Here is a 12,420-nt window from a genome sequence, read left to right on the forward strand (position 1 = left end):
ATATCAAAAAAATATATCATGTATATGCAGCAAAATTATAATTTTTTTGAAAGAATTTAATAATTTTTTTAATTATATTCATAATAATAATAATACATTTTCTTTCATTTAATTATCAACACGATCATCAATTTTTGAAACAAAATGGATATAAAAAATGAATAACGCAGAAGAATATTTTCTTTTCATCGATTGAACGTGTTTTTAATTAAATCATTGAGTCAAGTTAATTAATCGATCAAATTAATTTTGTATTATTTCTTTTCTATGCCCTATTCTATGATTTCGATCATTTTGTGAAATTCCTACATCGTGACGACAAAACAACTTTATTTCTACTTTTTTGTTTTTTTATGTCGCCTATGTGCAGTATATACTGTGCAGTTTTCGTCGATATCAACTGCACGTGACACACGTCAATTAAACAAACACATTGTTCATTCATTGGTGACGAAAAAACTTGTAAAACACTGTCAGAATTGGCGTGTAAAGAAATTGCAATTGATAATATATGATAATGTATAAAATATTCAAAATAAAATATTGTTACATTACTTAGCAGTTAAAATAAGTCTCTATTTTTTTGCTTCTATTTATTTAATTAATTTAATTAATAAAAATACGAATTTACATAAACATTCGGCAATAAATATAATGTAATTCTCCTTCACGTCACTCGAAACGTTTAATCACATTCCTTTGAACCGTTTATACCCTAATATTTCGTTCTTATATCAGAATGGCTGTGACAAAAGATTAGAACCGGTGACAAATCATTGTCGAGAGGGGAATATCTTGCGAATTATATTGCGAGAAATTGTAATTTTGTCACTTTATATAATCAAATGAAATATTCTCGAGAAAAAAATGAGAAATTTTTGTTTCTTTTCTAATTATTCAACCATTTAAAGTGAAATAACAAGCATATAAAAAATATTTTTAAAACGAAGTGAAAAATTATTCTCTTATTAATAAGATCTTTTGTATTTCTGATATTGATCAATGAAGAAATAAAAATAAATATTTGTAGCAGTAGCTTTAATCTTTGAGATTTCTACTTTCAGAAATGCATAAAAAAATAAAAAAAAAAACCTTGAAAGAAGATCATACTTTAATTCAATATTTGAAACGATGATAATGAGAAAGGAAGTCTATTAAACAAAGATTATTTTTTCTAATCAAAATAATTTCAAAATAACTCCGAAAAAGAAAAAAAGAAATAATTTTATCTGATATCAAAGCTTGTATAAATAGAAAAATTTAATAATCATAATACACGAACCGTAAAATTCTTCTGAATTTTATTTTCTCTTTGTTTATTTAAGCAGTTTTTATTAAAGCAGTTTTATATATTAATTTATTATGTTAATAAAATTATGCATACATACAGTAGTGTAATGAATAACTCGATTTTAACACGTTAATGGAATAAAGTATCGAACTGTAAAGAGATGACATAAAAGCATTCTTTAAACTAATCAGATTAAATTTTCCATGCAACAGGTTTGTTCAACGTTTCGTTAGAAATCTATGTGTATAATATCCGTAGAATTTTTAAAATTTTCAAGCTACAATTTTTCATAATCAAAAAACAACATGTTTCTTCCGAAGTTTCTATCTTCTTTTAACAAATATAAAAGAATTTGTAATTTTTAACATGTTAATTATGATTTTTTTCATATTACATATTCAAATTTCAAAAGTTTGATATGCGATAAAAAATCACAATTAAATTGAAAACGAATCGAAAGACGTAACAAGTTCACATAATAACAATATAAAAATTTGTAATCACTGAATTTTTGCATAAAATGAAAATATATATATAAAAAAAAAAAAGAAAAAAAACAATAATTCAAATGTTTTATATTCATTTTATACAGAATAATAAAGAAGAAACATTAGGAATTAAAGTCGAAATGCGAAATGCAAATTACTACATATACATTTGTTCCGACATTCCATTATACTCATTCATTTTTTTCTCTATCTCCTGAGAATTCAAGATAATAAAATAGAAAATACAATTTTTTTTGCTATTAATATTACGTCAAAATCAAATATATATTATAAATTATTAGAAAAGATTATTAAAAAATAAATGAATAAATAAAAAGACTACATAAATAATCGAAATTACGATTTTTATTTTTATTTGTTTCTTTTTACTTGTGAATAGAATAGAATATTATGAAATGTATTTGATGAAATGAATACCATTAAATATATAATTTGTTTTGAATCGATAAAAATTAAATTTTAATTTTTAATTTAAAGAAATTCTGATATCAAAGTTAAACGAAAATGAACAAAATTTAATCAAATTTATTAATATTTCCTATTATAGGGTACAATATAATTATTTTATATTTCCTCGAAAAAAATATTAATTTCCAATATTATCATAACAATTAATATTTCAAAAAATAAATAAATATATAAAAATAATTATATATAAATATAATATAAAAAATTGAAAATAAACAAAATATCTCAATTGTTTAAACTACTGTTTTAATGATTGCATAAAATAATTTGTATTTGTATATGATATTTCAACATTACAATGCTTAAGTATTCGCATTGTATTTATTATACCATTTATACAATTAATTAGACCAAAATACATTATATCATGAATAAATAATTATAAGAATTTTGTACTAATAAAATAAAATATAGAAATGATAAAAGAAAATACTTCGTCGAAAAAAATAAAGCTATCTATATTATGTAGGCATTGAACATGCCATTCGTATCGAATTATATGAAATTCAATAAGGACTTCAAAAAGCTTGTCACTAATCTCATTACGTTCCAATGATGCGTAAAAGTCTCTTAGAATTTTATAAAGTTATCTAAAGTCTAAATTATATTTCATTACTATATTGCAATTTCGAAATATTCAATCACCTGTACCACAAAATATAAAAACATAAAAATAAAGTACGCAATAAATATTTAGAAGCTTATGTATTTAGAAGCTTAGTAGATAAATGAGATAATAGCCGCAATCGTGCACGAAAGATACGAGAGTAAAGTTAATAAATACGAACAAGATGAACATTAAAACCGTTTCTGTATATCGAAATTTTCCCTTCACAAAGTGACTCACGATTAGGATCGTTTACACAGCGGACTCGATAAGCAGTATTGATTCGCGTGAAAGTTTTCCTCAAACCACGATTTGTTATCGGAATATAGTGAGTTTCGAGGACCAGATTTTTATATTACGCAATGATATTTCCTCTGATACAGCGCACAATTGAGCGAAATAAGCAATCAATGTAAGAATTTTAAAATATGCAAAGCAATTTCGAATGTTTATGTTACTATTCACGTTTCGTGTGCAATTATGCAAGGGAAAATTTTAAAGATAAGATCCTTGAATTTGAAAAATTTTCTGAGAAATTCGAAATATTAGGGAACGAAATTTGAAGTTTAACAAAATCTTGAAAAGAAATTGTAAAAATCAAATTATAAAATTATTAGCAAGAAATTGATCTTAAGTAAAAATAACCAATTCTTTCTAACTAATTTATAATTTGGAAAATTAAATAATAATTTACAATTAGTTTGACACACGTGTATATTAAAAAAATAATAATTTAAATAATATGAAAAATGTACTTACAGCTGTGTCTCAATGGAGAATCAATTCGCAGAGGAACGCGTCAAGGTTGAATCCGTTTGTCAACGTACAGGGGCGCGTATCGAAAACCTCTTACCAAAATTAAATCCTCGATCTTATCGAAAAATAAATCTTCATTCTATTCTAACACTCTATTTTACGATTCCACATTTCGATCCTAATTGTTCTTGAATCCATAACGTAACGTAAAGCGAAAAAAAAAAACACAAAATCAAAACAATAATCACGTTTTTTACGATTGATCGATCTTTCACTTGTATCTTTTATCGTCGATAAAAATCCTCTCTATTTGTTTCTAAATAGTAAATCAGTACACCGATCATCCGTAGATCGATTTCACGGATTCGCGACAAATTTCATTGATCGTATCGACCAGAGAGGACAGAATGCTCGAAAAGGGAAACGGTGAGATACGGTGGTTGCTCGCGTCACGGCGCGCTGAGAACTGAACACCTTTCGATGGTGGTGGCTCGCGATAGGTCGGTCGAAGGAAAGCGAGTGGGGTTTGCGTGCGGAAAAACGTGAAGAATCCCTTGAGAGAGAAAGACAGAAGTGAAGAAAAAGGGTGATGTCTTTCTTTGGATGATCCTGTAGGTCAAAAAAGGGAGATCAGACATTGTGATCCCCACGTTTGCTCGACATTCAACCTTTATCATTGAGAGCTTATCCGTTACTGCTTATCACGTTAGGTCAATCAACGTGGAACAAAGCGTACGGATAATCTGGACTATGACAAAATTTAGGATGAATGATGATAGCATAAATTACGCTTTAAAGTGAAATAATTGTGTAAAATCGAAAGATAATTAAGTTTTTTCGGTATTCTATGTTAAGAGTGAAAAATAATAATAATATTTTTATAGTTTTTCACGATAATTGAATTTTTTATTCGCGCATTTAACTTTTTATTATTCTGAGCTTTGAAAAAATAAAAAAGTTTTAAAATAATTATAAAAATCTCTAATTTTATATTTAGATAATCATTAAGTGAAAAATTTGTTTAAAACTTTTTTCAATAAGAATAAAAATTCATTTCGGAAATTTAACAATAAAATTTCTTCTTCTTCCTTATTGGTCCAGATTGCCCGTATAACATTAATTATTATGTTTAATATTTTGAAATTAATGAATAATCTTTTTAGGAATTGAATCTGTATAATAATCGATTCAATTAAAAAATTTTAATTGAATACAAAAATGGATAACGAAAATAATAATTGAATTGAAATTGTGATAAAAAAAATAATTATTAATTTTGTAAAAATTATCCAAATGATTTTTAATAAAAATATGTCCAAGAAGTAGCTATCTTTAAAAGAATTCGCAAAATTATATTCTCCTTTTTACACTCACCTTTTTTCATTGTTGGTACACAAAGATTCCCACAACAGAATTTTATTTTTTCATTCGTTTTCTTCTGTAGCCTGTGTATGCCACTATACTGGAGATTATTTGACTGAAAAAGTAAAATAAAATTTAGATTTATTTCATCAGACAAGTATAATAGCTCTAGATAAGAAAGGTACAATAAAATAATAGCAGTGATGATGAAAGAAGAATCTAGAAGAACGCTATGCAAATTTCATAAAAATGCTAATTAAATGAAACGTTTCAAACAAGTGAAATTTTGTAATCAAGATGAGTAAAATTTCATGGAAATGCTAATGAAATAACCTTGAGTTTCGAATGAAATTTTAATATTTATATATATGAAAAAAATAGATGACAAAAATCCACGAATAAATTGAAAACAGATACATCTGCTATTGATCATTTCATTATTATATATGAAACTTTGGTACTGACATTGAGATTTTATTAAGATCATCTCAATCTTGAGAAAATAATTTAAAGATGTTTTGAAGTATGATAAAATAATTAAATATTTAATATGGATTGTAATCTGCGTAACGCCTGATTTATATACTTTATACTTGATTCAATAATATTTATAATTTTGTGATAAATATAATCGATATTTATCGATACTAATTTAGAATGGAATATATATTATAATTTTATTGTAAAAATAATACAAATTTGTAATATATGTAATATGAAATCAAATGGGAATTTAGTGAGAATGATAATGTAATAAGATTTAACTTTACAATTAATCGTAAATATTAATTCACGTCATGATATTATGTCATAATATTGTATATCATGTTTAACAAGACGTATAATTTATCAATCTATAAATAGGATAATGCATTTTTTGTTGATATAATAGCATGATATAATCACTTAACATTTTATTAATAATGAAAAATACTACAAATTAATAAAAATATTAAGTCAACTACTTATTATATAAAATGACAAATCCAATTAATATAACAGCAATTTAAAATAACTAATATAATAATGAAAAATGTTATAAATTGTTTATTTTATCTAAAAATTAAATCTATTCGTCAAACCTAAACTAAATATTAAATTTGAAATTAAAGGAAAAAATTTGTAGATCAAAAATCATACAATAAAAGGATTCTGAGTTATCTGTTGAGAATTAGAAATGTAATCTTATGTATCTGTTACTCAATAGATGGTGTTCAACGCAATGAATGAAATTGTTTGTACTTCACTTCTTAAGGATAATGAGTACAATAAGCATCATACATGCAAAGTAGTTATTGCATTTTGATGCTGTTATTTTATAATAAAGATCAAATCATAGGATATTAAAGGTAAATTTAAACACTTTTTATTTTATATATACATTGCAAATATTTTCATTTAATTTCTATTATTAATTTCTATTAAAATTTCAATAAAACGAAATCGATACAATTCTAACCAAATGTAAGCACGTGGCTTCAATAAAGCACATGGTTTCAATGAAACACATGATTATAAGTTATATTAATGTTATTAATAAAAGATTATAATTATTAGCTTTGTCAATGAAAATAAAAAAAAAAAAGTTCATCGGCATCTTACTTGACGATTTATATAATATTTATTAATATAAGATTTAAATAACAATTAATCTTGGTTGACTTTTTTTTTTATAACTATAAGCTATAATTACTAAAGTTACTGCATAACTAATATATAACTTTATTTCATTTTGATTGACTGCAGAAATATATAAAGTTTCGAATATCTTGCAAAAATTTTATTTGTAAAATAACAAAGTCTAAAAAATTTGTTTAAGAATAAAAAATTAAATCTAAAATGTCCATTAATTTCTTTTAAATATTAAATTGTTCAAGATATTTTTCTTTTATAAATAAAATTTTAATTTATTCCGCTGATAGATATTTACTATCGATATCTATTGATTTTTGACTATGAATTGGTTCGATTAAATTTTTGATTACTGACAAAAAAAATATATATTTCTCGTTTTAAAGAAAAAATGAAATTTTAATAATAATAAATGTATTAACGAAAAAATAATAAAAAAAAATAAATATTCTTAATTTTTACTATTAATAAAATTTTCAATCGTTATGGATAATATATTTAAATTATTATTAAGAGATAAAATATTAATGAAAAATAAAATGCGTAATATCTTTTTATTTTTAAATCAATATTTTGGAAAATAAATATATCAAAAAAATAATAAGTTTTACGAATGACTATTTTAAATATTAAACGTTAAAATATTAAAATCTTTTTAAGTTTAAGATTAACTAATTCTTCCTCTTATTTTAGTATCAAAGATGTCATACTCTAAAAAATATATTAAATCATTGAAAGAAGATGAATTTTGCGATATCTGCGAACGTTGTTCAAAATGTGGAATAATAATACAAGCAAATCATACATGTAATACATGGAATGGCAATAATCAGAGTTATAACTTAAAATCACGAAAAAAAGATAAAATAAAGAATAACTATTCTAAAAGAGTTTCAATGTACAATCAAAGTACAACAATATACCAATCAATAAAATTTCAAAAAAGTTTTTGCCAAAAAAAATCTGTCAGTACACAGACAGAAACAATTTTAACTATATCAAACGCAACACAAACAAATGATAATTTTAATAATTATATTAATTTGAATGACAAGGAAATCTACAGAAAACTTATTAAAAATTTAGTTGAAAAAATGGCACAAAATAAAATATTACTTACTAAATTGCATATGCTTTGTGCTAATTTGCAAATAAAATAAGATTTTTCATAATTACTTTTAATTAATGACACGATTATTATTACTATTATATTATTATTATTATTATTATTATATTTTAATTTTTGACGTTCATGAAGTATTAATTAAACATGATAAAAATCTTTATTGTTTTATTTCGTATAAATCAAGTTTCCGCTGTTTTGTTTCTATGGAATAATTTTTGTTATTTTATAATTTTCATTTTTTACATAAATATAACATGAATTATCAACTAAAAGTAAATTTATAATTCTTTTTATGTTTATATAATTTGATTTTCTAATTGTGTATTAACTATTAATACGAAAGATTAATAAAAATTTATGATCAATATTAAATTGTTAAATTATTAATGTACACGTATATACGTATATTACTATACATATAAAAAATCCAATAACTATTTATCAATATAAAAAATATGCGACTTACCATTTGTAGATAACACTTAATAATTGACTGCTTTCCTTTTTTTCCTCGCGATTAAAAATTATTTTAACGATCCGCGAAATTATTCACATCGTAAAAACATACGAAATCTCTCAAATAAAAATACATATTATAAATATTCACAAATAAACATAACATTCTCACACATTCTAAACATTTGCGAATAAAAAATGAATAATAAAAAACGAATATAAACAATTACGACTAAATATATTTTAATTCGTGTCAAAATATATTTTAAATATTCACAAACATATGTATTTACTATAAATAATAAATAAAATAAGTTTTTAATAAAAATTATTAAATTTTAATAAAAATTATTTACGCACAATTTTAAATTATATAGGAGAAACAGAAGCACGACATATCTACGGTACGGACGGTACTGTTATGAATCGTGGCGTTCCCCCACTCGACGTCCTACAGCGAGCAAAGTCGCACGCATCGATATCGATAGCGGCGCAAATAGATTTCTAATATTTTATTAATATAAAATATTTAAATATTATAATTTTTAATTGTATACTTAAATACATTCAAAAAATTTTGAATTATATTTTTTATTTATTGTATGTTGATCGAAAAAAAGTTGTATCATATAAGTTATTTTATCGAATCAAGAATTCTATTTTTTAACAACTAAATATGTAGAAAATTATAATAAAACTATTTCAATATAAAATTATTATTACGAAAGTATATTAATATATTTTCTCATACTATTTTATTAACTTTTTCTTTATTTTTAAAATACGAAACATTGATTTGATAATTATAAAAATATACTTATAATGTATTAAATATATTGTTCTTACTTTATTGATATTAAATGCAGTATTTTCTTGTTTTAATATTGAATCAATTTGTTTGTTTTAAATAATAAAATAAAATGAAGATATATATAGAAGAAAAAAAAGCAAAAAATATAAGGCATAACAATGGATAAAAAAAATCAGTTTTCGAGAAATTTTCATTTATTTATTATATCTTGAAATCAACTTATTAAGAACAAAAGATGACCGAATTTTTTTTTTCGAATATTTTCATTCAAATAAGATCATTTCACATTGTTTGAGCAATCGATTTCCAGATATATAAACAGTATGATAAATATACTAGAAACATCTTGTATAATATGCTCAATATAAATTTTATGTGTCAAAAAATTAAAATTTTGCAACATTTTACAAAAATCTTGATGAAACATTTTCTAGTTTTAGATATTTTTCAATATTTTATTATATTTTATTTCTCTTAACGTAATTAAACTATTATATCTTGAAACTTGTTAAGTTTATTTTTCTAATTTTTTATATATCAAATTTCTTTTTAACTATTATATTTAAAAAAAAGGAAAAATCAATAAAAAAATTATTCTCCTTTGATCTTTATGAAAAGGTAATTTTTTTATTTTTATATAGAATATTATTTTATATATTATTTATCCAATTTTTCCTTGAAGAAGTTTCCAGTCCATTCCATTTCTGCATTTCTATTACTATATTTTTTAATTAAAAACATCAACATTCGTTACGTTTATTCTGTTAACACAATATTTAAACGAAGTTACTTTCTGTTATACGGTTTTTATTATTGAACGCTTTGAGCTAAATCTATATGACTCGTTAAAATTAATACGACGTTGCATCGGGATCAGAATTCTTCAATTTCGATATGCATGTTGAATGAAGCATTTTTTGCGACTTTTATCGGATATTTCTCTCTCGATTTAACCGTGTATCGTAAAACGAATGGAAATCAGATTGAAGAATATCGTTTTTGTTCACCAAACATCAACATTTTTCGACATATTTTTTTTAATTTTATAAAAATGAATAATGGACATATCAATCGAAAGAAGTTGAAACTGTGGTGTCGTATAAGAGAAACATTTGAAATTACAAAAAAAAAAAGAAATAATTCCTAGAATTTTTAATTTCTATAATATTAGCACATGCATATATTATAGCATTATAAATTAGTAATAAATTAATAAATTATAATAGATACTATATGTAATGTGAATTGCATAATATAATATTTATTATCAAACTATAGTGCTGCATTAAATAAATAAAAGAAAATAAAAAACTAAAAGAATATAAAGTTTATAAATTTTATAAGTTTATAAAATTAAAATTAAACAATAAAATACAATATTAAATTTAAATCGACATAAGATTGCAAGCTACTATAATTTGTTAAAATTTGTCAAAGAAATATCGATAGAAGTGTTATGAGTAGAAAGAGAAAGGTGTACACGAGTAAGAAAGAGAACATAACTGCTCGTCTTTTGATGGATCGGTTGTTACGATTGACGATCAAGTCGATGAAGAGAGAGAAAAAGGCCGTCAAGGCTAAGTCTAGAGGGGTTGCCGGGGAAAGATGGAAAGAGAGGGGTTGCACTTTGAAACGTACGTCTGTCTCCAGGGGGTTACAGGTGGTTGCTCCTGGAAGAAAGAGGCGAGAGAAAGGAACACGTCGAAAGTGTGGTGGTTGAATGAAAACGGTGAAGAAAAAGTAAGGGTTCAAGAAAACCGTGCATGAGATACGCGCAATTTGATTACCGACTGAGCTTTGTTCCACCGTCAAATAATGAACGCAAGTGTAAACTTGGTGAAAATTCCCTTTATCCCTTTATATTTCGAGCAAACACTCGATATCTTTGTTCCACGGGACGAATTCGCTCGTACAAAACGAGAAGGAAATTGAGAACGTGTAACGTGCAATAGACATCGAGTAGCGTGAATACGAGCTATCACTTGAACCCGTTAATTGTGATACAATTCTCGAACAATCATCAGCCGATACTCGTGTCAAGCGTCCGTTAAACAACATTTATAGAGCATCTCCTCGAAATCAATTTGACATCTTATCAACGAGACGCGAAGGATGAATATTGTATCAGATAAGAATTATCGATCTAATTACGAAACACAGTTAATAATCATCAACAACACGAACGGAATTAAGAGAAATTACAATATATTTCCTTTCCGCGAATTGCCTCTGATAATAAAAAGACCGAAGGATTTCTTTTAAAAATTAATCAACGACCGAATAAACCTGCGATAATAGAAAATGGAATAAGAAAAAAAAAAGGAAAAAAAAAAAAAAAGAGGAAAAAAAAAGGAAAAATATTTCTTGCCGGTTGAAATGAAGATACCGCGAATGCACGGAGAGAGACGGCGCGCTCGAATGAAATTAAAACCTGCGGGGTAACCGGGCGACGAATCTAAACCGTGCCAGCATCAAGATCCCAAGGATGCAAGAATTTAACCGCGCGCGCCACCCCGTAGATAAGAGCAGCGTTCGATGGTGGGATGTAGAGATGGTAGAGGGGTGAGGTGAGCTTTTGCAAGCTCGTGGCGCCACTTGCGTGGCCTCCCCAGCGGTTGAAAGGGGTGAGAGGTTTGGGGGTTGGTTGCAAGCCTCGATTCTAGGCTTCAGTCAGTCGTGCGAGGAGCGAGACTCGCTAGGGTCGAAGGCTCGTTTCGACCGTGCTGGTCACCCTTCTCGGCGGACTGTTCCCTTCTCGGGACAGGCTCCACCTGTTTATCCGTTCCATCGTGTAAACCAAAAAAAAAAAGAAAAGAAAAGAGCGCACCGTGTGAAACGAAACGTGGGAGAAATGTTGGCGGCGTTGATCAGAAGGGAGAATCGTAGGCCGATCGAACGATACACGAGATAATCGTGGTGAAAGAGGTGGATGAGTGCCGGCAGCCTAACCAGTGATTTCGGCGTGATTACCAGCTTAATTGATCAGGTGCGGTATATATCGAGCACTTAACCGTGATATTCGGCTATGTTCTGCTACACGTTATACGTACACTATTCTAACTAGCACGAATCCTTTTCCGTTTCTCTCTCTCTTTCTGTCTCTTCTTTCTCTTTCTCTGTCATTCTATCTATCGTTCACGTTGTCCTCCCTCGCTTTCTCCTTTTGTATCGATGGCCTCTTTTCTCTGTAACAATTTTTTCTCCATTTCTCCGCATCTTCGTCCCTCTCTTCGTTTTATGCCTCTCATCCTCTCCTCCACTCTTCTTTCCCAGATATCTTCCCTCTCTTTTTTACCTCTCCCTTTTCTGACCTTCCCTGTCTTCCGGCCTCTCGGCTGATTAACCGTGAAATGGGGTGATTACGAACGCGACGACACGCGCACATACGTAAATGCGCATACA

The 12,420-nt window shown here is 26.2% G+C and overlaps 2 protein-coding genes across 8 annotated transcripts in view; one reads left to right on the forward strand and one right to left on the reverse strand.

The window, feature by feature from the left end:
- Sytbeta (Synaptotagmin beta) overlaps positions 1–12,420 on the reverse strand; it is a 119,788-nt gene that overhangs the window by 78,591 nt on the left and 28,777 nt on the right. For 3 of the 5 annotated variants that reach the window (XM_086915303.1, XM_086915302.1, XM_086915300.1), the window contains exon 2: positions 5,006–5,108. The gene's annotated coding sequence lies outside the window, so the exon portion shown is untranslated. Of the gene's footprint in view, positions 1–3,634; positions 3,722–5,005; positions 5,109–8,217; positions 8,359–12,420 lie in introns of those variants that run through there. The other 2 variants (XM_086915301.1, XM_012495712.3) reach the window with 2 other exon arrangements.
- The window catches only part of LOC100865374 (uncharacterized), a 58,613-nt gene continuing 57,883 nt past the window's right edge, over positions 11,691–12,420 (forward strand). For 2 of the 3 annotated variants that reach the window (XM_086915299.1, XM_003691317.4), the window contains exon 1: positions 11,691–12,004. The gene's annotated coding sequence lies outside the window, so the exon portion shown is untranslated. The remainder of the gene's footprint in view (positions 12,005–12,420) is intronic. The other variant, XM_012483293.3, reaches the window with a different exon arrangement.

The sequence above is a fragment of the Apis florea genome, unplaced genomic scaffold (genome assembly GCF_048593485.1).
Source record: "Apis florea isolate Af1SG1 unplaced genomic scaffold, ASM4859348v1 contig_3772_pilon, whole genome shotgun sequence".
Lineage (NCBI taxonomy): Eukaryota > Metazoa > Arthropoda > Insecta > Hymenoptera > Apidae > Apis > Apis florea.